Source organism: Cydia pomonella, chromosome 23 (assembly GCF_033807575.1).
Source record: "Cydia pomonella isolate Wapato2018A chromosome 23, ilCydPomo1, whole genome shotgun sequence".
Lineage (NCBI taxonomy): Eukaryota > Metazoa > Arthropoda > Insecta > Lepidoptera > Tortricidae > Cydia > Cydia pomonella.
This window is the reverse complement of record NC_084725.1, coordinates 4,209,997-4,236,910: the sequence shown is the minus strand read 5'-3', so window position 1 is coordinate 4,236,910 and position 26,914 is coordinate 4,209,997. Positions and strand designations below refer to the sequence as shown.

Genomic DNA, 26,914 nt, shown 5'->3' with positions numbered 1-26,914 from the left:
CATCATATAGTGACATGAAAAATACATAACAATATTTACAGTACATATGGGGCTACTTTATAGCACTAGTGCGAGAAGTAGCATATTACGTTACTGTGTCGAACATTTAAAGGGCCATATGTACTGTAAAACGTTGTACGATACATGTGCGAATAGGTAATTCGCAACTCGTGTCGATTTAAAACACTCCCTTCGGTCGTGTTTTAATTTATCGCCACTCGTTTCGAATTTCCTATTTTTCGCACTTGTATCGTAATGTACTATTATAAATACAACAGCCAATACCTATTACATTATAATAAATTTTAAAATAAATAATTACTACAATACAATAGAGATGTATAGTCTCTATGGTTAAAAATACATTAAATCTGGAGATGTAAAAGGTCCCCAATGTCAGAGTACTAATACTAATAAGATTTGGAGGTGTAAAGTCTCTCCAAGTAAAAAAAACTGGAATAGCGTTATGGAAAAGAGAACAACTCCACAAATAATATTTCTCTACGTACATGGGTACGAGTATATGTCGGTTCATTAAAGGCTCATTAATTCTTCGTAATTAATGGTAATAAAATACCTTTCATTAGCGTCTAATGTCCGATTACCTCAATCGGTACCGTAATAATTAAGAATAGGTTATCTGATGTCGGGGCCCTATGGATTTTGATGTACAGAACGTTAAGGTACTTAATGGCTGATTCTATTTGAAAATTTTGATATAGTTTTTATTTTATTTTGATATGACCTTGAGTCGTCATCAGACGTAATGCTTTCCGGCAGAACCATATCTCTCAAGAATTTTAATGTATGGAAATAATCTATACAATTCTATTAGTTTAAAAAAATATGTAAGTCCAATTTCGCTGTAAATCGTATTGATTCGTAATTTTCGCAAACAAAAGTTCGATCTGTCCTAACTTTCTATATTTATGACAACTTGAGAGACAATGTAGGCTAGATAAATATAGAATCGTTCTTGTAACTCTTCTGGAGTTGCAGGCGTACATAGTCTACGGATACTGCTTACCATCAGGCGGGCCGTATGCTTGTTTGCCACCAACGTAGTATTAAAAAAAAATGTTAGAAAAATATTTTATGCCTATACTGTGTGTATAATAATAAAAATATCATGGTGGTTCTGCTGGAAAGATACTCCTCAGCGGGACCAAGAAGAGATTTAATGGTTATAGAATTGGTGCCAATGACTCAAACAATGTCGTATCAAAAGGATGTTATTATATTTCTAATTAAGTATAGATAGGTTATACTTATACATAAGTAGAGAGCAGAAGTATACATGAGCAAATACCGAGGGAATCCGCGCACATTAAAGGAGGCAGTTAGCAACCTAAAGAACTTGCTAGGTTTTATGGAGGAGCTGGGGTAGTTAGAGTAGCGATGCCTCGTTTCATGGCACAATGGCTGTCGATTTGCGGAAAATGCACAGAAAAACTAACTACTCATATATAAGGAGCACAAAAAGACTTCCATGCTTATTTTATTACTTACAAATGAGTTTTATTTTAATTAATTTTCGCACACCATTCATTTTTGTTACACTCGTTATTAATTATAAGCATGTCGCTTTCTCTTCCGGTGTGCGGGAGTTCGTTGGCACGTGCACGTGGACGGTTATAGTTCGACTAAATAGCAATTTAGTACAATTTAAGTGCTTCAATTTTAGAACGCCTGTAACCTATCTGGACGATACATACCATTGATTAAAAAATTTGACAGAACCATATCAAAACGTGAAAGCAGAATTGGGCTCTAGAAAAATAATGAATTAATAGATAAACGGGTTATTTTATGGGACAGGGAAAAAAGGTAATGGCGTCCTTCGGAGAAAATCGGGTAAATGCTACGTAGGTCAGTTTAAGTGCGACCTATGTGCCCTCCTTCTGAGTACCTATCTTATTCGATATTAATAGTTTTTACTTCTGACTATACTTGGGTATTTCTTTTTAGCAGTAAACTATTTTCTGTCAAGATTCCGAGGAGTTACTTTTTTATCACAGTTTTATGGTGATTTTGTATTTAAATCAGATTAAAGCCATGTAGTGAGTAGACATAATACTTTTATTTAAATTAAATAGGTAAGTTAAGCCTTTATAAGACAGAGGGAATATATTTCCCACCTGATTTTGAACTTTATTTCAAAGTGATAATGTTCAGTTTTTCATAATTTCTGACACGTTTTTCCTGAATCCTCATAAAGAGTTTTAGAAGCTTTATTTGACGTCCATAAGCGCATTGTAATATGCTTACTTGGAAAATAAATATTTATTTTGTAAGTTTGCTTTACATGAGACTTACGAATATATCAAGTTGTTATATTAATATTATGAACTTATTGTTTATTTATTATTTACAGAATTTACCCAGAGGATACATGTGATAAAAAAAAAGACAAATAATATTGCTTTAAACATACCATAATATGTTGCTTTCTAATAGGTATTATATTATTAGTAAAATTAAGACTTTAAAAATAATCTTAGTGACCATACAGATAAACCTATAAACCTACCAATACCTACTTAAAGTATTGCTGCAATGAGCTCAAAAAAGTGCGCAAAAATATCTGAGATAATCTTACTTCTAAATAAAAGACAGAAAATATAGAAGTTGGTAAATACACCAGCTATTTTGTAATTCCCCGTAAAAAAGAAATATCTTTCGGAAAACGTTGCTTTGCCCAAATCCGCACGCCACCATCGGTTGGAAAATTGCTAAAAATGTTATCTTTTTCCGCTTCTGTCATATTTTTCATTTCCTTATTCGTTATTATGTAATCCTGCGTAATGAAGGACCAAATAAAAATATATTGGAGTCGCGATGTATACAAATATTTATTTTATCGTTATTTGGGTACTCTCCATTTTGGACCCTTATTAGAGGGTGGATTAGAAGGGTGTTCTGTTTATATTAGTTAATGATGTTCAACTTCCCGATTGAGCTGAACTTTTGCATACATATGTATCGGATGACAATGCAATAGTATGATGTCATGAAGCTGATCTGATGATGGAGACATGAGGTGGCAATGGGAACTCTACATATGATAAAATAACGTAAGCTATTTGTGTTTGGGGTTGTGAGAATTGTCTCCATAAGTATTGGGTCATTACCTATGAAATTGGCGTTTTTGTTTATAAGTATTAGTCATGTCATAGTTTATTTATTTTAATAGTAACTTCGAAGTATTATTTTAATTTCGATAGTGCGCTACATAACAACGATTTTACATACAATTATTTGCTACTTTTATTGTTTTATGTATTCAGAATACCGCCCTGAAAACAGCTCTTTTCACGTGCTGCCGGCTCGGGTATTTAAATGACTTATATTTTTCTGACGGGACAGATTAAAAAAAAAATGAGATAAATAATGTGCCTTAAAAATGTCTCAGATTACTGGAAAAAAATTGTTTGGTTTGAAAATGCCATCACAAAATATACTACAAAATTCGTTGTATGAAAAATCGAATTTCGTTAAAGTTCTCCATACAAATCGCCAATTTCATAGATAATGACCTAATATTAATTGCTTGTAGAAATAAAAGTACAGTCAGCAGTAAAAGCTTCAGCCAGAAATATTTTAGTTGCCAAAAACTTATTATGTTCGCGGCATCGTAAAAATAGTATCGTGAAATGGGTGCCACCGGGAACACTATTTTCGAAAATAAGAAATCAAGAGCGTTGTCAATTTCACAATAAAAGACTCACGTATTTCCACTACGTGTGGTAAGGAAAAACACTAAAAGTTAAGCATGAAACTTGAGAATTGCTGGCAGAAGTCTCGAGTCATAGTTGTTTATAATGCTGTCGGCAAAAACTTGCCCCCAAGAAAGGGAGGGGAAAAGAAAGGGGGAGGATAATGTAGTACTTAAAGTTGGTTACGTTTCTTAGCTGTGTCTTTCAGAAATTTGGTTCGTGTACGGTGAAGTTACAATCTGTTAACTTTCAGCGTGATTTACTGGTAGGCTTTTAGTTTACGTTGTTTGAAGCAATGTCTTATAGAATGTATGATCGAAAAGGTTTGTAGAGTTTGTCATTTACATACATACATACATACATATAATCACGCCTATTTCCCGAAGGGGTAGGCAGGGACCACGGATTTCCACTTGCTACGATCCTGACATACCTCTTTCGCTTCCTTCACTTTCATGACATTCCTCATACACGCTCGTCGGTTTAGGGTGCTCTTGACCTGGCCTTTCTTCAGGATTTCCCCGATTTCATCAGAGAAAGTCCGCCGAGGTCTACCCCTTCCAGCTCCCTCTTCTACTTCTCCCTTATACACTCTCTTTGTTAACCGTCTTTCACTCATTCTTTCCACGTGTCCAAACCATCTCAACATACCTTTCTCAATTTTTGTCACTACATCTTCGTTCAGTCCACACTTTTCCCTTATCACACTGTTCCTAATTCTATCTTGTAATTTTACACCACACACACTTCTCAACGCTCTCATTTCCACTGCATTCACATGCAGTGGAAATGAGTTTGTCATTTATGTAATTTATATTGTATTTGATTAGGTACAATAGAGCCAAAATAGATAAGATTTGACCGCGGACAAAGTCGCGGACAAAAAGCTTAGTATTACAAAACAAAAACTGTCTCTCTTCTAACCGAAATGTTCACTTAGCCTAGTTTTGAGTTAGTTGTTCCTTAAGTACCCAAAAACCGTTCCTGACATAGTCGGTGTCGGTAGTATCAAAATTATGGGAATTTATATTTACAATTTTCTAACATTATGTATTATACTCGTACAAAACAGATGTGAACAATCGATTTGTTTTTGTACAGTGAATTAGAAGACAGCCGAGTCACAAAAGTACCACTACTTATATTTTAACCAATACCTTAAAAATGCAGTATGTAATAAAGTTTTTTTGAATTTTACCTAATATTAGGCACTCGAGTTTCTGAACGCTGAAAAGCGGAACGAAACATGCCCGGACCACTGCCGTCAAAACAGTTGGCAACTGTTTAGACTTGTCGGAACTAAGTTAGTTTCGAGGGGTGACTTCCGATACGACAATGTGGAGGGTTTGTGAATGACGGAATTATTATAATAAAATAAAATAAAATAAATAAATAAATATTATAGGACATTATTACACAAATTGACTAAGTCCCACAGTAAGCTCAATATGGCTTGTGTTGAGGGTATTTAGACAACGATATATATAATATATAAATATTTATAAATACTTAAATACTAGAAAACACCCATGTCTCAGGAAGAAAAATCCATGCTCATCACACAAATACATGCCCTTACCAGGATAATAACCTACTAAAGGATGGTTACTACAAAAATTTAAAAAGTTATTTAAGTTAAAACAAAACTGACGTTTGTCTGACAAATACAATCATACACGTATAATACCTGTTTTATACTGTGTATTTTACATGTTTATTTAATAATGACTTGATTATTGAATGTAGTCTAGATTTTAATAGTAATGAATTGTAATTGATTGTATCTAATTTGAAATTTCTGATATTTTTATTATTTTATTTTAATTTATTAGACAATAATTTTGTTCTAATCTTATATTTACATTCTAATTTTTTTAAATGTTTTATTTGGATTTTTGATATGGCTGTGTTATTTTGTAAATGTCAGCAATGTTCAAATATTTCTAAATGCCTATATACTGTTTTAATTATTGTATAAATAAATAAAATAAATCATTAGGTAATAAATAAATCAATTTATTAAATAATACTTAAAAGTAAAACAATTAAAAGATAATTTTGTAATAAACACATTTGATTCTTGATTAAATAATAACCCCATGTTCCCGTGATAAGGCAAGACACAAATAATAATAATATTTTTGTATTTTACTTTTATAAACATATTGTAAAAAGCCTAGCCTAAGTCAAAAAATAAAATTAAATAATAATAATATATAAATAATATATTATTATTATATTATTATTTATATATATTAATATATAAATAATATATTATTTATAGTACGTCGGTTCCTCTCTCTGCGGCCCTGACCACCGGCAGCTTGGGCCCTGCCCCGCTGCTGGCGGCACCCTAGGTTAGGTTTTTTATAATGTGTTTATATCTTTTGTATTGTTTTGTAAGTGTTTTTATATTTTACTTTTATATCCATATTATAAAAATCCTAGCCTGAGAAAAGAAATGAATAAAGGAATATATTAATATAAAACCGCAGGGCAGCTTGTGGCGAGCTGTTGGGGAGTAACGACCCCACGGACCCGAGTACTCCCGAGAGTCGGTCAGGGTCTCCGTCTCCGGCGTGTCTTCGTCGGTCGGAGTGGACCCCAAGGGGACCCGCAGGACTCTCAGCTCTGGCTTGCCTTCATTGGCCGTCCAGAGAGGAGTCGTTAGAGCTAAATGCTCCAGGGGTGGAAGTGAAAATTTGCATAAGACGCGAGTTGGCACAGTGGCTGTTATCAGCCACTGGGTAGAAAGTGGCGTACACCTCTCGACACCCCTGAGCCGCTCACACCGGTGTTGCTCCTGGTCGTCTTCACGACGGCATTTTCAGGGGCCCATCTAGTGGGCGGCGAGTCACCGCCTGTCTCGATAACTAGTGAAAACATTGTTATGGCAGGTATCCGGACGTCTTTGCAATAACCCAGTCTCATTGTCCTCCCAAACTTCAATCCATAGACCGTTATACTGTTCACTTTACTACAATAATCCCAATGCCTGTTACGACCGGTTCATTGGTGTCTATTGTTGCGCCCGTGAACGGGTTCCAGCAGGCGTTCTACATGACATTAAAGCTCTCCAAGAGGCCTCTACGTGTTGGATCTATATCCCCATGCAAGCCTATCAAAAGACCGGGATTTATAGGCCCGTGAAATCCAAGGAGATACAATAATATATTAATATTAGGAGACTCCGCTCTCGTGGTTTGATCACCGTTGCCGGCGGTACTCTAGGTTAGCTTTTTAGGGTTCCGTAGCCAAATGGCAAAAAACGGAACCCTTATAGATTCGTCATGTCCTTCTGTCTGTCCGATTATGTCACCGCCACTTTTTTTTATAATATGTTTACATATATCATTACATGTATTTCGTATTTTTTTGTTTCGGTTTTTTGTTTTTAAATTTTATAACCATACTATGTCACTATTCATAATATATATAATAAATACAATGTATTTTACACGTAAAAAACTTAAACTTGCGAAAGATTCAATCGAAGATCCGCAAGGAAAGAAACTGTATTTTATTGAAAAATACAGGGGCCTTTGAAGGATACATGTATCTTTCATGTAATTTTCATCGCTATTTATAAACTAATTATGGGACTAGATATACTTCATAAAGTTTTATTACAATCCAATTCGTGGTTTTAGAAAGAGAACGAAGCTCCATTTGTATGGGATAGTGAAATTCGGGGACTCTTAACCCGCCTGTTTCTATATCTATTGCACGCATTATATTGCAATCTCTTCCAGACAACCTTTAGGTAGAGGAAATCAATAAATTAACACAAATGCCAAGCGGTCGAGGGTTTCAGTTCCATAACGCAGAAAAGCCGAATGAAATATGCCACCGGCGACCAGCGCCCGTCAAAACAGAAGACAACTGTTTAGACTTGCTAGAACTAAGTTTCGAGGGTCGACATGTGGACCGGAGTAGGGAAAATCGGAGGTCACTGTTAACAGAGTTTAATAATTAACTAGGGGAAAACGAGGTCTATTTAATTTAAACAGGTGATTTGAAGCCACGACAGTTTTGAGACATCTATTACTGTTATCGAGCTGGAGATGTTTAGACGCGTTCCAAAGTCCGCGGGTCCCTCAATAAGCGTCTTTGTCTCAAGACGATTATACATACTCGTACCGCAAAATTGACGTTATTTCAACTTATCCCTCTTTAACTTTCTTTGGTCTCCCCTAGTAACTTTAACGTAAGTAATATAACTGCCCCCAATTTGTAACCAGATTCTGACCAAATGATGTGTGAGTAAAATTTTGGTTGTTCTATGGGAATCTGCTGTACCCGTACAATTGAACAGTGACTTAGACAAGATAATGATCGTTGATAGACATTGCCAATCCACTTGAACCTATAGTCTGTATCTTTAGATATTTAAATAAAATTAAACAAAATCTACCCTCAAATGGCTCCTTATGCCAGTTGAGGGTAGATGAAAACATTACATGACCAAATAATGTAGGTTAAAGTCAGGTTCAGTGACAGATCTAGGCGGTTTTGTTTTTGGTTGGTTAATGTTATATATATTCAATCTGTAATGTTATATCTACCCGAAAATGTACAAATTGTTTGTTTACTTTTATTTAAGTACCTATACAGAGTAGACCCCCAAGGGCTCCAAGTGACGCAGCAAAAACTGATTGTCTGAGATTGTGAGTTCTTGAGATTATATTTATTTATTTTGAATTTTAGGCTAGTCTATTATTATTATTATTGTGTGTCATAATTCAAAAGTCAAAAGTCAAAAGCATTTATTTGTCCAACATAGGTTAGTATACAATTGTACAGGTCCCATATACATCATAATCGTATCACTATGTTGTGCCGTAAGGCGTACAATTTTTCATTCATGGACTGTGACTGCATGCTGTGCACAGTTACCATTAATCAATATATTCATTAATAATCATCTAACAAAAATTCACTTATACTATAATATGCTTTGTCAACTAAAAATTTAAATAATTTACTTTTAAAACTAATCATGTCATCTGTATTTCTTAACTCATTCGGAATTCGGAATTATTTTTTGCAACGAAAACGAATACCAAAAATATAATTGGACTGTACTGTAATTGCTATAAATGTTTTTTATTGTTTATGATAAGTTTCGTGTAATATCAGCACAAGTTTTAAAATCAGACCGCGCCGGCCCTACTCGGGCTTTAAGATACGTTAAATATTAAGTCTACATACGATATGGATCAGATACGTCAGTGTCAAATGGGGCGTTGTTGTTTGACGTTACTTATGACAATGACATATCCGATTCATATCGTATCTAGACCTAATATTTGACTTATCTTAAAGTTCGGATCGGGGCACGTATTTTCGATTGTATCCGCCGCTGAGTTCTACTGACTCTCATGGCGGTTGCCGTCACCGCATCTTTACCACATCAGTACAGAGATAGGAACCGGTTTTTTGCAAAAACTTCAGTCTAAATAACCATACATTTTGATTTATTTTATACTACAAATGTAGGACTCAGTTGTATTTTTAGATAAAGACATCGTATTATTAGATTGCCCAATTAGAAATGAAATTATTAACAAAGAACTAAAAAGTACAATTTTCTTTACCATACAAAAAATACCGGTTTCCGATACCTGCATCAGTGTGATAACCGCCTAAAGGGAACTGAAAAGAACACATCAAACCAACATTCCTCATATCACTTGAAACTTTTGACTTTATCTTTTCCACATCACAAATCATACTAACAACTTTCTAGCCTCGTGATAATAAAACAACCGAGAGCTTTAACTTCTTCACCAAGGGTTAGTTTAACCCTTACTTATCAAATTTACACCACTATAAAGCTATAAATCTCGATCCCCCTGTAGAACCCAAGTTTGGAAGATACCACAGTATATTGATTGTTTTAAGCAGTACATTAACTGAACGTTGTTCCCTTTTAGACCTGCTGTCTTGTTGCAAAACGTAGCCACCGTGCAGGTCAGGATCTCGACGAATCACATAAAACTTTTAGGCCAAACAGAAAGTACGATGACATCAGAATGATATTTGAATCATGTTACCTATTTAGTTGTAGTGCGTCTCGCCCGTACCAATACATGCATGGACAAGTTTTTATTTTATTTTATACTACCCGCAAACAAGCATACGGCCCGTCTGATGGTAAGCAGTCTCCGTAGCCTATGTACGTCTGCAACTCCAGAGGAGTTACATGCGTCCAACCTTAGCATCCCCCCTCTCATTGAGCTCTGGCAACCTTAATCACCTTACTTACTTAGTACGAGCGAAACGCACCATAGCTGAATGACATCAGTTGGATGTCATACGTTTGAATTGGCCTGACAGTAGGCATTCGCTAAAGGATGACTTACGCTAGACGGGGCCGGGGCCGGGCCGGAGCTTCCAACGGAAAGCACCACATCCAATGACGTGTCGGACGCCTCGGCCCAGCCGGCCCTGGTCCGGTCTAGCGTGAGTCATCCTTAAACCAGCACCTGAAATTTTCTGATTATTGTTGGAACTGCCGGATTATTGAATTCGTATGGGAATATAAATAAAGTCCATATATTAAACGTAACCGCTCTGTAATCGGGCGTTCGGCTGTGTAAACTGCTGGATTATAGAGCGGGTCACCAGTGTCGCTAATTGAGGGATACTTCTGCCGGATTGGTGAGAGCCGGAACAGCAAGCGCCGACGGTACTTAGTTACAAAATTATTCGAATTGAAATCACTCGGTTCGAATCATACTCGTACAACTGACGTAAACTTACTATAAAATTCGGTATCAAACGTATATAAACAAACCTGTCATTTACAGACCGTTATGACCCTCACGCTCAGGTATTTTGCTTTAATTGTCCACGTAACATAATAGTACATTGTGATACAAGTATGCTAAGTTGGTCACACACGAGGCGATATTGTGCGCGCGAGCTGCAAGCGAGCGCGCAATAAGAAAGCCGATATGTGTAATGACTATAGCACACGCGTTTCATACAACGTTTTTCAACACACTTTCGAGGAAAAAAGAACCTTTCATATTAATCAAATTTTAATTATTAAATCGGTTAGTAAAAGTCTTGTATCTGCCATACTGCCTGCCGCCCCTTGCCCGGCGCCGGCTCCCGCCAGTCCACGTTGTAAAATCTACTCAACCTATTTAAGAAGGCTCCGTTTCCATACATATTATTAGCAATCAGTTACCTGCATAACTCAGTCGGATAACATAATGAAAAAGCACGCGTGTTTAATATCTAGGATTATGAGCCAAATATGTGTTGAAAACACTATCATAATTCAGTTAAATAACTGTCTGCTCCATATACGTACACTGTGTCAAAACCAACCAATAAAAAAGCCAAGTTTCGAGAGTTGTGCAATCTCGAGTCGATACATGGGGAGGCTTTTGTGGACAATGATATTTGTTACACGTCCGCTAAACATGAGATAGAGGTCCGTAGTGGGACAGGAAAAACCTTTGTTCGACTATTATGCCTGCGGTTCTACTTTCATAGGATAAATACGAGTAAGCTTTCTGCCAAAATAAGATAGGTTAGATAGGTCGGTCGAGTTCTTAGTTAGCCAAATTTCTTAAAAGCGATGCGTTTGTGTTTTTGTTGTTTTCATGTGTTTTTATTTGTAATTTCTATAGCAGTACGTTTTTTTATACTACGTCGGTGGCAAACAAGTATATGGCCAGCCTGATGGTAAGCAGTCTCCGTAGCCTATGTACGCCTGCAACTCCAGAGGAGTTACATGCGCGTTGACGACCCTAAACCCGCCCCCCTCCTCGTTGAGCTTTGGCAACCTTACTCACCGTGCACCGGCAGGAACACAACACTATGAGTAGTCATTATCTTATCTGTGGTTGTGCACGTCAACGTCAACGACAACAACGTCAACGTCAGGGATGTCAAGTTGTGCGAACTCTAATAGATGCTAATGATATTGAACCGAATAGAGCCGAAGAATGCCCGAAAGGATCAGTTTCACTCTCTGTTTCTTGGATAATCTCAGGTGCAATTCGAATTGAATCGCTTCTTTTTCTTGAAATTCGTCGTTGTAATGTTTTATTGTACTGTATTGTGTTATCTGTCGTGGCATCACCGATTGGGCCCTACGGAAGACCAGCGCTGGCTTTATAGGTAGTATTAGCTGAGTTGGATCCATTTCGTGATGCGCACTTAATGTTCTGTTCTTCTGTTTTTGTTGCCTGTACATGTTCGTACATGTTTGTGACTATCACGAATGTCTTTTATATTTATCTTTAGTTGAGCCCTGAAATTGTACGGGTTAGGTGTGCGACTGGATAAGCTTTTATTTGATTACTGCCCGTGGATTCTGTTTCAATGAACGAGTACAACGACTTTTTCAACTGGTAATTTATCTATAGGTAAATACCTATTTTTAGCACCCTTTTCAATTTCAATTGTACGATCTGACGATTTGGATGAAAATGATGATGAAAACCAAGCTGGAAAGTAGGCAATAGCTATAGCACCTGAACCACCACTACTACAATGTTTCATTGTTATCATCATTTGTAATTGACGATGGTAAAAGGTCTTTTAGCGCTACTTTTTCCTTCAACAAGAAAATTAGGTTATTTATAGAACCAATTTCTTGTTTTAAAAAAAAACAGAAACGTCAAAACCATTCAGTTCACGCTTAAGGCGTTTTTACTTTTGTAGCTGTTTGTGGTTTTTTAGCAAAAACGCTTCTAAGTTTAGAGTCGGTTTGAAGCAAACAACAGAAAAACGCCTCTTATAAGTGATAAAAAAAGTAAAAAAGGCCGTATCGCAAAATACTTATTGAATTGGATACTTAGTGTAAATTTTGTTTGGCTAAAGAATACAAGAAACACGTATCTACGCTATAAAAATGAGTTCTACTACATGGCAAAAATACATCGCTTTCTTTCAACATCTGTCCTCACGCCAATATAAAAATTATTTTCAATTGAAGTACTTATAGTTATGCAAATGTTTTCTTATTTCCTCGCAGTATCCGTGAAAAGCACTATGTAAAACCTCGGCCGGAACCGCTAGTACGTGTCGGCCCTCAAACTCACTCGTCCATCTATAAGCGGTTTTCTGGCCTTTCCTACAATGTACTATATACAAGGACAGTATTTCAAGTCGAAATTTTGAAAATACTTGGCACTTGATTCGCGTAAAAATTTACTTGCAATATATTACCGTCTAAATCCTTCGCAAATTTGTGAGTATGGTTCACTGTTAAGATTGACACACTCAAAGCGAAATATAGGTCAAACCACCTATTTTCATCAATGCTTCGAGTGCGTCATCACAGGTATACCTAATATGTTCCGAAATTTATAAGATAATATCAAGTGGGAGGGAGCTTGGCTTAATGATACAAAGATAGCGATTAAGTGCTTAAAATACTTTAAGCGTTATAAGTTATGACGTAAACAAAAGCTAGACTAAGATTCTATTAGCAATAACTTAAGAACTATGTATGACAAGTGCAATGATCGTTTGTCACTAGATGGGAGTGTCAAAAACTTCTGCGGCATTGCAATAGATATCTAATAATATGTAATTAGCAGAATTATAGAAAGAATTTAAGTACTTGTGATACGGTGAATACATTGCAAGACCAGTGACGTGCTTCAAATTTGGAAACGGGAAGTATCAGATCAATGAAAGCATTTCAAACTTTGACGAATATATAAGGTTAGCTAGGAATCTGAACAGCACAAATTTTGAAGAACAGAAGAGAACATACTGGGCTTCTGTTTCGGGTCTCTATACAGCAAAGCCGAAGTTAGAAGATGAACAGCTATCCAAAACACACGTTATCTATTTTCCAACATTCTATTTTTATGTCTGTAGTCTGTATTTTTTGGTTGTACGCATTGATAGTTAAGTGCCTTAGTGAGTCAGTTATAGTAATTAATGTGAGCTTTGTATATTATGCCAAGCTAGTAAGATTATTATCAATTTTAAATCTATGTTCGCTTTAGCTACGAAATATTATAATGTAATCAAATAAATGATTTTGTAAAAATTAGCATTATTATTATGCATCTTCGAATAATTAGTAATGCATAAAGGTTTTTCGATTCAGTTTTCGTAGCTTGCGCATCAAATTATTCTATGGTTAAACTAAAGTAAATTCCTAAAGCTAACTTGTCTTTGCATCATAAGAATATTTGAGAACTGAAAAAAGACATACATGAATAATTTTTTCTTTGACTCTCTTCCAGTCCTAATACTGTCAAGTACATTGAAGAAATTAATTGGCACTTGATATTGTCCATTAGGACTCTTGGCAATGATAGTAACACATTATCATTGGTACTCGTTTTAATGCTACCCAATGCTACACTCGAGTGTCTAGGAGAATTTAAACTCAAAAAATCAGTTTTTATACAATCTTTTAGTAACTTTGAATACACACCTTCATAAGTATCTTTTATAAGTAGGAATTTTTTTGAAGTCCTTGCGGTACTAAATTTTAAAGCTGACAATAGCAGACCCATTTTTTGTCTTCTGTGCACGTGAATGGTTCGAAAAAGTGTACTGCATTTCAACTACTTTTTATTGTCATAACAATGTTTTGCATAGAAAAATCATAAAAGAAACAAAAACTAGCCTTGACCAAGACGTTTATTATATTCAATATATCCCGCACCAATTTATGCATGAGCATACCACATGGTAATAAGAAGCCATTATCATTTTAAACGAGTATCTGGCAACGTTTTTTGCTTTAGTAATGCGTTTTTTATTAATAGTTGTGCAGAGCGTGCCGAGCTTTTTTCGCGTCTGCAATTAATCTCGTCTGCAATAGTGTCAGGTAACCACAAATTATAGCGTTTTTTGGAGTTTACTCCTTAAGAATCGATTTGCATATATAAGGGGCCCGGTATGAGAAAAATGTGAGGAGTAAAATCTATCGATGAATGACCTCGTTACGTTTTTGGTGCGCATCCTATGACGCGCAACTTTCTAATTTGGTTGTGAGTGTAGGGTATAGGGACACGTGCATAGGGTATACTGCAAAGCGACTATACCTATATGTTATTGGGTTTGTTTATTTTCATTAATTTGTTAATTTACCCTTTCGTAAGTATCAATCTTTTTTAAGTTAAATAAACTCTTTTTGCGTCTGGTTAGACTATCGAACTTAAGGAGTAAACTCCAGTCGTGCGTCGGAGCTGACACACACAATTTTGCATGCCTTAAGCGCGAGCGTAGGTATGCTCTACTCTCGCCTAAAAATCAAAAACTGGGTTCTGTCAGACTTTATATTTAAATAAATAATAATAGAGTGGATAAAATGGGTTGATTTGAATACCAAAGTAGAAGAAAACATCAATGGTCATTTTTCTGAACAATATACAGCTGATTAATCCCAAAATTCAGATAAAAAATGAATTTTTCAGAAAAAATGTGAAATTTTGTCTACTATTATACTAGTTAACACGATAACTTTCGAAAAATTCAACTAATTCGTTTAACTTTTATTTCAATCGGTCCGTTATTTCACTGTGACGAACTGTATAGAAAACCACCACTCAATCATTATCTGTTTAGTTATAAAATAATAAAATTTGTACTGCCGAATCTAAGAAATTTACATCTCAGGCAACCATGCGTATAAAAAATATAATAAACAGAGTTGAGTGAGGACTTACGACTTCTACCGGAACGTGTAAGAGGGCGTTAGCATAGATTTCGATAACATAAGCGCTTAAGGCATGCACATTTGGTTTTACCAAACTTTCCCCCTTATTTTATTTTTCAGAACAAACATTGATAAAGATAAAATCTCAACAAGAACAGTTTCAATGTAAAGACTCCTCTTAACATATATTAGTACTTTACAAAAAAAAATTGAAATAAAAAAAATACCAAGTAACCGATTTAACTTGTAAAAAAATGAAAAAAAAATTTGTTGAAAATTAAAAAATAAAAAAAAAATTCTTGAACGTACTTGGTGTGTGTGCTCATAGAATTTTTCACTGATTGCAAAAGTTTGAAGTATTAAACAACGCACACCAAGTACGTTCAAAAACTTTTCCGCCGCACATCACATAGTGATTTGGAACGTAAAAGATGCATTATTTTTACGCAACTTTTAAACACAAATAGTTTATGTGCTTAAAAATGTCCGTTAATCTCCAATGTTATGGACATGTTAGTCGATTTTTTGCCGTCAAAAAAACTTTAGCTCTTCTCGCCAGTATATAAAGATCCTCAATTTGGTCTAGACTTTTAGTGTTTGATCTCACTTTGATAAAAATTAGTATTATAGTGCTCACTTCGATCTCATTTATCTGCGTAAGTATTTTTTTTGTTTTTACCGTTATTTTGTGCCTTTGAAGTTTCAATATTCTAGTTTTTCGTCTTTGAGACGATACATAGGTGATTTTTGATTGACAGATATCAACTAAAAATGGGCAGTGCAAGACTATTGTTATTGTACCTTCTAGTCTGCACACTCATTTCAATACTAGTCCAAGCAAGACTACCGGGTTCAGTAAGTTGAAATATGAGTCTAATAAGCTTAATATCAAAACAGTGCCTTGCAGTAATATTGTCCCAGGATTTCACTTGCCTGAGTTACAATGTGGATTTCATACCTTTAAGGTAAATTCATTTTATCACAGCTAACTCAAGTCGGAATTTTAGAATTATTTTAAACCTAATGAACTTTTCTTTTAACTTTTTTTGACTTAAATAGATCTGTAAGTTTAAAATGAACTTATTTAAACTTTTATAGATCAAATTAAATCTGATTAGACTTAGAAAAACATATTTTTCATTAAAATTTATTCTTTTTTAAGTTTAAATAAGTCTAGTTCAATCCATTGAAGTTTATAATAAGCTTAAAATTTTGATTCGAAACAATACTCTGAGGATATTCATCTTCAATGTAAACTCTGTAGTATCGGTTTTGTAATTCAAATTTTTTTTTTTCAGTACAAATTTGAGACAAAATGGACAAAGACAGGCTCAAATAATGGTCTCAGTAAAACCACGTCCCCTGGGAGTAATTCATTAGAAAATTATGACGAAAGTAAAAAAGACCCTTATTATTAAATTATTTTATTTCAATCTGGAACAAAAGTATTATTTCCTGTTCTGTTTTGCATGAAGAAAGTTAAATTGTATGATTTGAATTTCCAGATTCGATAATAAATAGTGAAGATAAGTAGCATTTAAATTAAGTATTGCAATGAATTTCATAAGTTTTGGATTAAAGCGACGTGCTGTGAGAACATATATCATCTAAATTAGTATTAAATTTCCTGGATACTCATTTTTTACTATATTTTAATAAATGAATTGTTGTTTATAATGTGTCATTTAATTTAAAAACGCAAGAAACATTCCAAACAAATTTAAAAACGATACTTTTCATGTAATTTTCAAAAATAGAATAATAGTCAGTTTTTTTTTAATTCGAATAGGTTTCATCTGCGTGGAATATGTTGCGCATGTGCCGTACATGTTCCACGTGTGCGCAATGCATGGCATATACTTAAAAATAATTAAATATGATAATTAATTAACAACATTGTTTAAGTTACTTATACAATAAGTTTGTTTACAATACACTTATAAATGCAAAAATGACACGAATTAGTGTAAAACACTTTATATTAGCTACGACACTATCAATAAATCACATTTAATTCTACAATAATTATGGCATTAATAATAAAAGAGTTTGATGAATTTTTTTAGAATGAACTAATTTCTGGATGCGGCCCAGTCACGAACCATTGTACTCAATACAGAATTTCATGTAGCTTTTAACAAAATTTAAATCTACAAATTAATGAAATAAATTTACTACAGAAAATTATTATCTATTATGACTTATGAAAAAAATTAAGCTCATGTTTATGACTCGAAAGTTTGCAATTAGATACGTTTTGATATTTTAGAATGAATATGTTACATTACGATTAAAAGTGTGCTCGTATTCTACGGGAGTGTTTAACATTATCGACTGAATTGAACTAAATTTACACGTGATATGAAAAACAATTAACATGATTAATACATTAGCAAACTATAAATTCTAATCAGGAATTGTTATAATTTATTAGATCAAGACATTTTTTCTACAAGTTATGTGCTGAACATCCTGTCCTTAAAATGCTTCAAATCTAAATGCCGTTGAATATTCTCTAGAGCCGCCAGATAATTATTGTAATCTCTTTGAAAATCTTCGTCATCCTTCAATTCCTCTATATGACGTGAATCTTCATAGCGAAACATCTTGTCCGGAGTGACACAAGTCCTGCTCCCCAGGTAGTCGCAGTATCGTTTTATCACTATGGAGCTTCTATTTCCAAATTTTTTGTGACAACATGGTTCTGATGACAGTCCACACTGGAAATACAAACATGCTTATTAGTTAGAAGTGATTAAAATGTGACTGTAGTTGTTACGTACTCACTTTAGCCGGTCCTATGGCTAAGCGGCAAGAGCCGGACCTGTGTCAACTCAGTCTGCTGTGAAACGGTGTAAAAAAAAAACTCACTTTGCTCCACTCGCGAAGACATTGCATTGGTTTTTCTGTTGGCTCGGTCACTACCATGGTTATGATTATGACCGGAATCGCAGTAAGTACTATCAATTCCCGCATTTTTAAATTTAAATATTCCCGAGTGATCTTGGCAAGCTTTGAGTCCCGAATGACACTACTACCAAGCTTCGGGCTTTATATATCGAATTCTAGATGCCTAAAGTCTAGAAGCTATTCAGGGTTAAAGTTTCACCTTTTGCCCGAACTGCGACTTTTTTGTCCGTGGCGTAACCCGACTAGGGTGAAGTACCTAGTAGTTGAACCGATTTCAAAGTAAAACGTATTTAAGGCTACTTTTATTACATATAAATATATTTATTAGTTTAAGTTTAACATAAATAATTGAATATTTATATTTTTATAAGTTTTTTAAGATGGACTATAAAAGGAGCAGTAGTTTAACCAATTAAATATATGGCAAAAGGCACAGCAAAAATTTTCAACATTTTATTGAAATATGATAAGAACTATAACAGATTATTGAATAATATTAATTAAAAAAAATTTGGAAAACGGTCGACCCTAAAGGCCATCCCTGCAACTTCCCGCTAATTTCAATCATTACACAGAAAGGACAAATTTTTGGCTGAAAACAAATATTCTTGGCTCAAGAAAATTTTTGGAATCGAGTTTGAAGACGAAAATTCTCTTAGGCCGAGAATATATTCCTCTTGAAATTTAATTCTTGAAATAAGCGTTAATTCCTTGATTGGAGTATAAAATTTCTTAAAACAAGAATTCACTTGCTACCGGCAAGTAAGATTCTCACTTAACCCAAGAAAAAATTTCTTGCCGTAAGAAAATTCTGTTCTTGGTCTCCAACTGTCCCCCACTCTAAACTCTGACAGTGAAACTACGACCCGACTTTGAACTTATGTAGATGAAAAAGAATATAGTTTTAGTTTGACAGCTCAGCGTAGTGGCTGCGTCTCTGCTTCATACCGAAAAGATCGTGGGTTCGATCCTGACACAAGTCGAGAATTTTTCAAAAGCTTGCAATGCTTAGAAATTAATTTTCAGACTTCTGGGAGTCCACAAGATAAAATTTTTAAAAATTAAAATTTTATTTTCGTAGAAAAAAATTCTTGAGCCAAGACAACAAATTTTCTTCAGCCAAGAAAATTTACTTGAGCCAAGATACAACTCTATTGGAGCAAGTATTTACAATTTCTTAGGACAAGAAAATTTTTTTAAATCAAGAAAAAAGAATTTACTTCAACCAAGAAAAACAGTTTGAAGAACATTATTTACTTGGTTCAAGACAATCGTTTTTTCTGTGTAAGCTTTTGCAAGTCACGATGTTTTTGCGCTCTTCGAGCTCAAAAAATTAAGTTTTGTGTTGTTTTAAGCTAGTCGAGCTTAAAGATAAAGCAGTTTGATGCTTTTGAGCTCTTCGAGCTTTAAAGTCTGATAAAAGTACAATGAAACAGTATTTTTTAAATTTTCGATCTACTATAACTTTTGAATGAGTTAACCGATTTTCACGCGGTTAGCAGCAATCGATGCAGTTTTTCAAGTCCTATCAATAATTTATAATTGGAAATTGATCAGATGAAAAATTTTCGAGTTTTTCTAAAAAAAATCACTTTTTTCATTTTTTTCCATTTTTTTCGTTCACGATATCTCACGAACAAATGAACTGATTTTGACCCGGTTTGCGGCAATCGACGTGGTTTTTCAATGTTAAGAGCTGATTAGTTTTTGGAATCGATCGGTCAAGCCGTTCAAAAGTTATTCTAAAAAAACCACTTTTAAAAAAAATTTTTTTCTTAGTTTTTTTGAAATTTCTCGGAATCTACCGGTCCAAATCGGTTCAAATTTTCAGGGAATCTAAGTTCAGTGGAACTCTTTGGAACGCCGTTTAGTAGGATCCAATCGGTTGAGCCGTTCAAAAGTTATACGCGGGTCACATACTTACACACATAGATACATACACAATATTCCGTAATGTATCGACTGCTACTCATGCACGTCAGATACACAGAAATTGCTACCCGTTCAACGCTAAGAGCTTGAGAGAGTTATAAGCTACGAACTAGGTCCAAGACGCATAATTCCTTGAAAAAACATACATATACTTCCTTTCCCTTTTTAGTCAATATATTAAGTACGGTCGTGAAAAACTTAGAAATTAGAAATATCAGCGCCTCGTAAATAGAAGTACTACATTACCATCATAGTACAGGGTTCGGGTGGGGGAAAAAAAAAAGGGAAAGGAAGTATATGTATTGAGAGTATAAGAATGAACTGAGGAAAATTTGGTGGTGAGGGATCCGGTAGCTTAACTGGTAGAGCTCCTGACATGTAATCGGGGAGATCCAGGTTCGATTCCTGGCTTGGTCACCAATCCCCATATTTTTCGAGGTTCATCTTTGCTCTTAATTGAGTTTCTTTCATTTCTTTCATTAAAATTAACATCTTCAATACTCGAACAGATACTAACAAGCTTCCAGCTTTACTAGTATTCAAGTTTGGGTGGATTACCACCGAACTATGAGCAGGGACAATTCGGTCCCAAACAGTAGAAATGGTGGAATTGTCCATCTACTGACTTGAATTAGTAACACTAGTTAAAAATAGACCGATGAGGTCGAAACCATTAGTCACTATTTAAAACGTTCAATAATTTCTAACTACACTAGTTGTAGACTATAAACTTTATTTAATTTTCAGTAATTAATACTAATCATAATGAGTACCGCTTTGAAAATTGGGAGGTATAGTTAGACGTTAAAATTTAATATAAAAATTATATTTTATGGCTTTGCAAAAAATATGTAATATTAAGAAAAGACTATTTTATTAGGTGGTACGATTTTTTTTTTCACGAATTGATAATATACCATTCTTTTTACCAATTGTTTGGTTTGCGGTTTAGTACCTTTTTCATGAAAAAAGTAGCATCTATCGTCTGTTCTTGACATATCAACTTTTAAGTTAACAAAAATATATTTGTTTCGATTTATAATTCAAAAAACTTATAGAAATCGATTACTGAACCATTATAAATAATTAAATATACAGATATTACTTATAATAAATATTTAGATTATGTATAAGAACAATTCTAAACATTTGCTCAAGTACTGGGTCCATTTTTATTGATGTTCACTACTGTGTTACCTTACGCCTTTGCCAATGTCAACTTCTAGAGGATTCTCCAATGTCAGGCATTGACCTACCAGACTGACTAATGGTTCTCAATGTTTGGCCCAAACAATTTATAATATTAATGTGTTTATTTCAACTATAAGATTCTGTTTCATGATAATTGAATAATGATTCTCAACGAGAACTAATCTAAAATGAACATGGCTGACTCTGAGGTCATTTTTTGCATGATAACCCAAGTGACCAGCACCGACCGTTGTTCCATCAGCAACAGAAACATCGTCGCACAGACGCTATTATGTGATGACAAGAGCTACTTATCAAAATAATTGTTTCTAAAATATTATCTATTGTTAGTAATAACATCGAGGAGGTATATATATATATATATATATATATCCCCTCTCTTCCATTACTAATAATAATAAATAAAATAATTAAAAATATTTCTCAAGATAAATTTACAAAAAATTCTGATCATTACTAACTTCTATGCCCTACTGAGTCAAAATATTACATTGTCCTTATAATTTGCATAAACAAAGACCAATACCCATTTAAACTATTTTTTTCTCTCTCGGACATTTTCTTCTCTCTCGGCAAGGCGGTTGCACGATAATTTGGCCAGGATCGGCTGCATTAATTTTCTCCGCTGACTATTTCCATTCTGATAATATAGTTGTCGATGGGCAATACGACGTCATACAGGTGAGGACCTACTTCTTCTCTGAAATGAAATCCAAAAATTGCATGCCTTAAGCGCGAGCGTAGGTATGCTCTATTCTCGCCTAAAAATCGAAAACTGGGTTCTGTCAGACTTTATATTTAAATAAATAATAAGAGAGTCGATAAAATGGGATGATTTGAATACCAAAGTAGAAGAAAACATCAATGGTCATTTTTCTGAACAATATACAGCTGACTAATCCCAAAATTTAGATAAAAAATGAATTTTTCAGAAAAAATGTGAACTTTTGTCTACTATTATACTAGTTAACACGATAACTTTCGAAAAACTCAACTAATTCGTTTAACTTTTATTTCAATCGGTCCGTTATTTCACTGTGACGAACTGTATAGAAAACCACCACTCAATCATTATCTGTTTTATTATAAAATAATAAAATTTGTACTGCCGAATCTAAGAAATTTACATCTCAGGCAGCCATGTGTATAAAAAATATAATAAACAGAGTTGAGTGAGGACTTACGACTTCTACCGGAACGTGTAAGAGGGCGTTAGCATAGATTTCGATAACATAAGCGCTTAAGGCATGCACATTTGGTTTTACCAAACTTTCCCCCTTATTTTTTTTTATTCTCTACACGGAGAAAAAATTCTGGGAAAATTTACAATGTAACTATTGTAATGCTGGACTGTACTTTTATTACTGATAACTTTCAAATATTTTAGACGAAAATTTACTATTTATGTAAGAAATTTTACGGATTCACTATTGTAAATTTTATTCGACAGATTAGTGTATTAAATTCTGCTAGTGCTGCCTCTGTATCTTTCCAATGTAGCTTTTAAATTTTACAATAGTTGGATTGGAATATTTCTAAATTAGTGTTAGCGTTTGTCGTAAGAAGCGCTCGGGTATACGAGTTACCAATGAATGAGTTATATTATGTCTGTTGTTCTTTACTACTAAGAGCTGGCAATAGCCTTCGGCCTAAGTTCTCGCTTAGTAAAATGTAGGACCGGGTTCGAATCCAGCTCGCAGCAAATATTTTCAGAATTATATTTGTCTGTATTAAATTCCCGCCTTCTTCTCTTTCTCTTGCATTTAATATTATTTTATTCAAATGCTCGAAAAAATTCTACATTGCCGACGAAATTTTACAATAGTTCTGTTGGAAACTTTACTAAAACCACTAGTACAATTTACTTAATTCACTTAATAAAATTTCCAATAGTAGAGTGTAAAAATTAGTATATAGAAAATATCGTCCACCGTTACAATTCTATTTAATAAAAATTACAATAGTCGTGAGGCACTTTTTGAAACACATAAACACAGCCATTTTCCATTGGGCGTTGGTTTAGCTTAGCCAGTACGTTGTTGATCTGTAGAATATACGTCGTTCGAAGTTTTTCTTTAAGAGGCAGAATTCCCTAATAAATGACAAACTGAAGGGGAGGTGTGACACAGGTTCATAATAAAAGTCCACTAGAAAATTAAAAATAACTAAACATATGCAATGTTTGGTTCAAATCCAAAAACGCAATCAAAATCGATAGTTTATAGTCCGCACTAACGTATGTACAACTAGCAAATAAAGGGCAGTCTGACCTTCAGCTACCGTCAAAGGACCCTAGTGTATTCACCTAGTCTTACTGCGCACTTGCCGATCTAGGGATAGGTCATATTGACGTCAGTCGTCTTAATCGGCAAACAATTGTAGGTCGTAGGTTCATTGCTCGTTGAGATAGATCAGTTACACACATTTTTATGCTGTTACCAAGGCGAATCAAACAAGACAGTTACGAACAAGTCAATGATCTGACGACCTAACGCACGTGTATTATGTCACGTGTAGTAACCTTGGCTTACTAAGGATTTGAAATGAATAGATTGTAAACTAAAAAAAGTGTGGAAAGTTATATCAGAGTGCATGTGCTATCAAAAACTTGTTATACAATTGTTATTATTGTTTGTGTAATCAGTGCAGTAGGTCTTTTGATCCCGGACAAAGTATGTCTAAAAACATCCATTGAGCTTGACACTACGACGTTGAGTATCATGTAGGAGTTTCAACAATGCTTAACATCGTATTTTATCTGTAAAAATATGTTTACACGGGCACTCCGTGATCTGTGCCCAGCTGTTACATATTATTCGTGTGCAATTTAGTCTGTCTGAACGTTCTATTTCGGGATCGCATTTTGGGAGTCAGTTCGATCAACAAAATTCTAAAACAGCCAGTAACGATCTGCATTTATTGAGTCGTGGACGTATTAAATAAAAATGAAAGGTGATGTGAGAACTATCAGTGATGAAAGTTATACGACTCTGCTTATTTGTAAATCCTTTATTGAACCTGATCATACTAAAAACTCAGAATTACCAACTTGCGCAGTGGCTTTGCAGACAATCTGATATCCAGAAAGAAGCAGTTAACATCAATTATGAAACAGCTAACAGAATAGCTTTCAAGGCGCAGGATCTTAGGATAATTCAGCTCCTAAGACTCAATGACGCAGCGTATGTAAATCCTATGACTGATAGATTATTTGATGACAGCTCGTATGCTTCAGTTAGCAACAGTGAATCATACTAGTCTCAAACTCAGAAACTATAATCAATTTATAGTAAAAATTGTTATTGTGTGTTATCGCTTTAAACTTTGGCCTTCTCTGAGAGACTATATCTAATTGGGTTCTCAATGTATTTCAATAGCGCGCATTTGATTAAGCAGTCAGTCATACAATTTAACTTACATCGGACCTACGTCGTATTTTTTTTAGACTATGACTCTGCTCCATGACGATCTCGATGATGGGAATGTATTTCACTATCTCTGTCGTTATGGAACCGTCGAGAGCTTGCAGTCATTCAAGATACTCATCAGAGCATTCAACAGTTACTTGCTGCAAGAGTTTGACTCTTCTGGACAGCAATGTATCCATATTGCAGAAGCACAACTGCAGGCCTAGCAATCTTCGAACTTTTAATTAACTGGGGTGCTGACATCAACATCCAGGACAAAATTCGAGGTGATACTCCACTTCACATAGCGGTTTGCTCGAGGAACTACGTGTTAGTCACTTGGATCTGCCAGCAATCTGCCGTAAAAATAGACGCGCGTAACTTTGAAATGAAGACTCCATGGCATATCGCGTTTGACCAGGCTGATTGGTCGCTCATGTGGATGTTACAATTTCACAGAGTGTCAAGTAGGCAACAAAACTGAAGAGTGGTATTAAGTTCTTTGAATAAAGTTATGTAATAATTTGTGGTGATAGATTGATATCTATTAGGTTAAGTATGTATTTTTCTAGCTTATATTTTATTGTGATTAAGCCTAGTACTATTTAAAGTTTAGTTTACTTTGTAAGTCAAAATGAGAGCCACGTGGAAAGTTCAAAAGTTATTTTTTTATATTTTGTAGCTGTAGAATTAGTAATAATTAGGAAACTTAGGATTAAAAAACTGTACTGTTTGAATAAATTTTGTTAACAACTTTTTACATCATTAAATATTACAAAAATTAACACTGTGACTTTAAATGCTATCTTTGGCTCGTGAGTTTGTATTAGGAATGCATTGAGAAATTAATAATGTAATGATAAATGTGGTTTTGAGAAACGATATCGATAAATTTTCCTTTTTTTTGCTGAGTTATATAGTTATATTAACTGGTTGGACCTCGATTTCTCGGATAATTAGCATGGTAATTTATTTATTCAAATCCATCCTGAGTTGAAAGAAGTTCATGTTGGACTACAATGGTAAACAAACCAATATAAGTTTATAGGAAACAAAAAAGAAGTTTACCTAGAGACTCATAGACTCTATTTTATTCATTATTTTTGTTCAGTATTTAAAAAGCTTAAGCAATCGACATAAATTGATGCATAGATCTTTCAAAATCCATTCTTAATCAGCAATTGATACACTCCTCAAATTCAACCCTTAATCCCTGACTTTTTCATAATTAATATAAAAAGCCATAACTTCTTCATAATAAACCAGCTCTATAGTCAACGTGGCTTTTTCGTAATTTTTCTAAGTCCTAACTTTCGACTTCAGAACTCTACCTGTATAAGACTACCTTACTTTGATACTGCACGTAGTAGTCTGGATTTGAAGTGAAGAACATACCTGAAAAATAAGATATTTTATTTATTTATTGTTTTTTTATTATTATTATTTAAACTTTATTGCATAAACAAAGAAAAATGTACAAATTTGCGGATTTAATGCCAAAAGGCATTCTCTACCAGTCAACCATTGAGTCAAACAGAGACATATATGTTGGTGCGGAAGAGATTCATAAATTATTTTGGAAATTGGGTTGGAAGGTCAGATGGCAGTTGCTTTCGTAAAAACTAGTGCCTACGCCACATCTTGGCATTAGTTGTCAAGCGGACCCCAGGCTCCCATGAGCCGTGGCATAATGCCGGGACAACGCGAGGAAGAAGAAGAAGAATTACAAGAACATTAATTAAAATAAACATCAAGAACATATTTAGACTGCCTCAAGTTCGCTTCAGCTCCAACTGCCATAACACATTCACTGCCAGTGACCCACTCGACGAGTTCTCCGTTCTTAGGCGTTTCGCTACATAGCGGAAAAACGCGTTACCGGCGACAAGCGTAGCGCGTAGCTGATATCAGTGAATGCGTTAACACTTTAACATCTTCTTATATTTAACTTTAAAGAAATTCCATCATCATAAGTTTGCTGACTCTTCGGCCAATTCGAATGTACACTGACATCAGAATGATATCGGAATGATGTTATTTAGTTACCGTGCGTCTCGCCCGCGCCAATACATACACCGTGTTTTTAT

The 26,914-nt window shown here is 34.6% G+C and overlaps 1 protein-coding gene and 1 long non-coding RNA gene across 2 annotated transcripts in view; both read right to left on the bottom strand.

Moving 5' to 3' along the window:
• LOC133530529 (uncharacterized) overlaps window positions 1-26,914 on the bottom strand; it is a 547,295-nt gene that overhangs the window by 68,923 nt on the left and 451,458 nt on the right. The gene's annotated exons all lie outside the window — the stretch shown is intronic.
• On the bottom strand, window positions 12,344-26,880 carry LOC133530533 (uncharacterized). Its single transcript, XR_009801328.1, has 2 exons — window positions 26,159-26,880; window positions 12,344-12,823 (listed from the first exon to the last, which is right to left on the bottom strand). It is a non-coding gene; the product is annotated as an uncharacterized LOC133530533 (long non-coding RNA).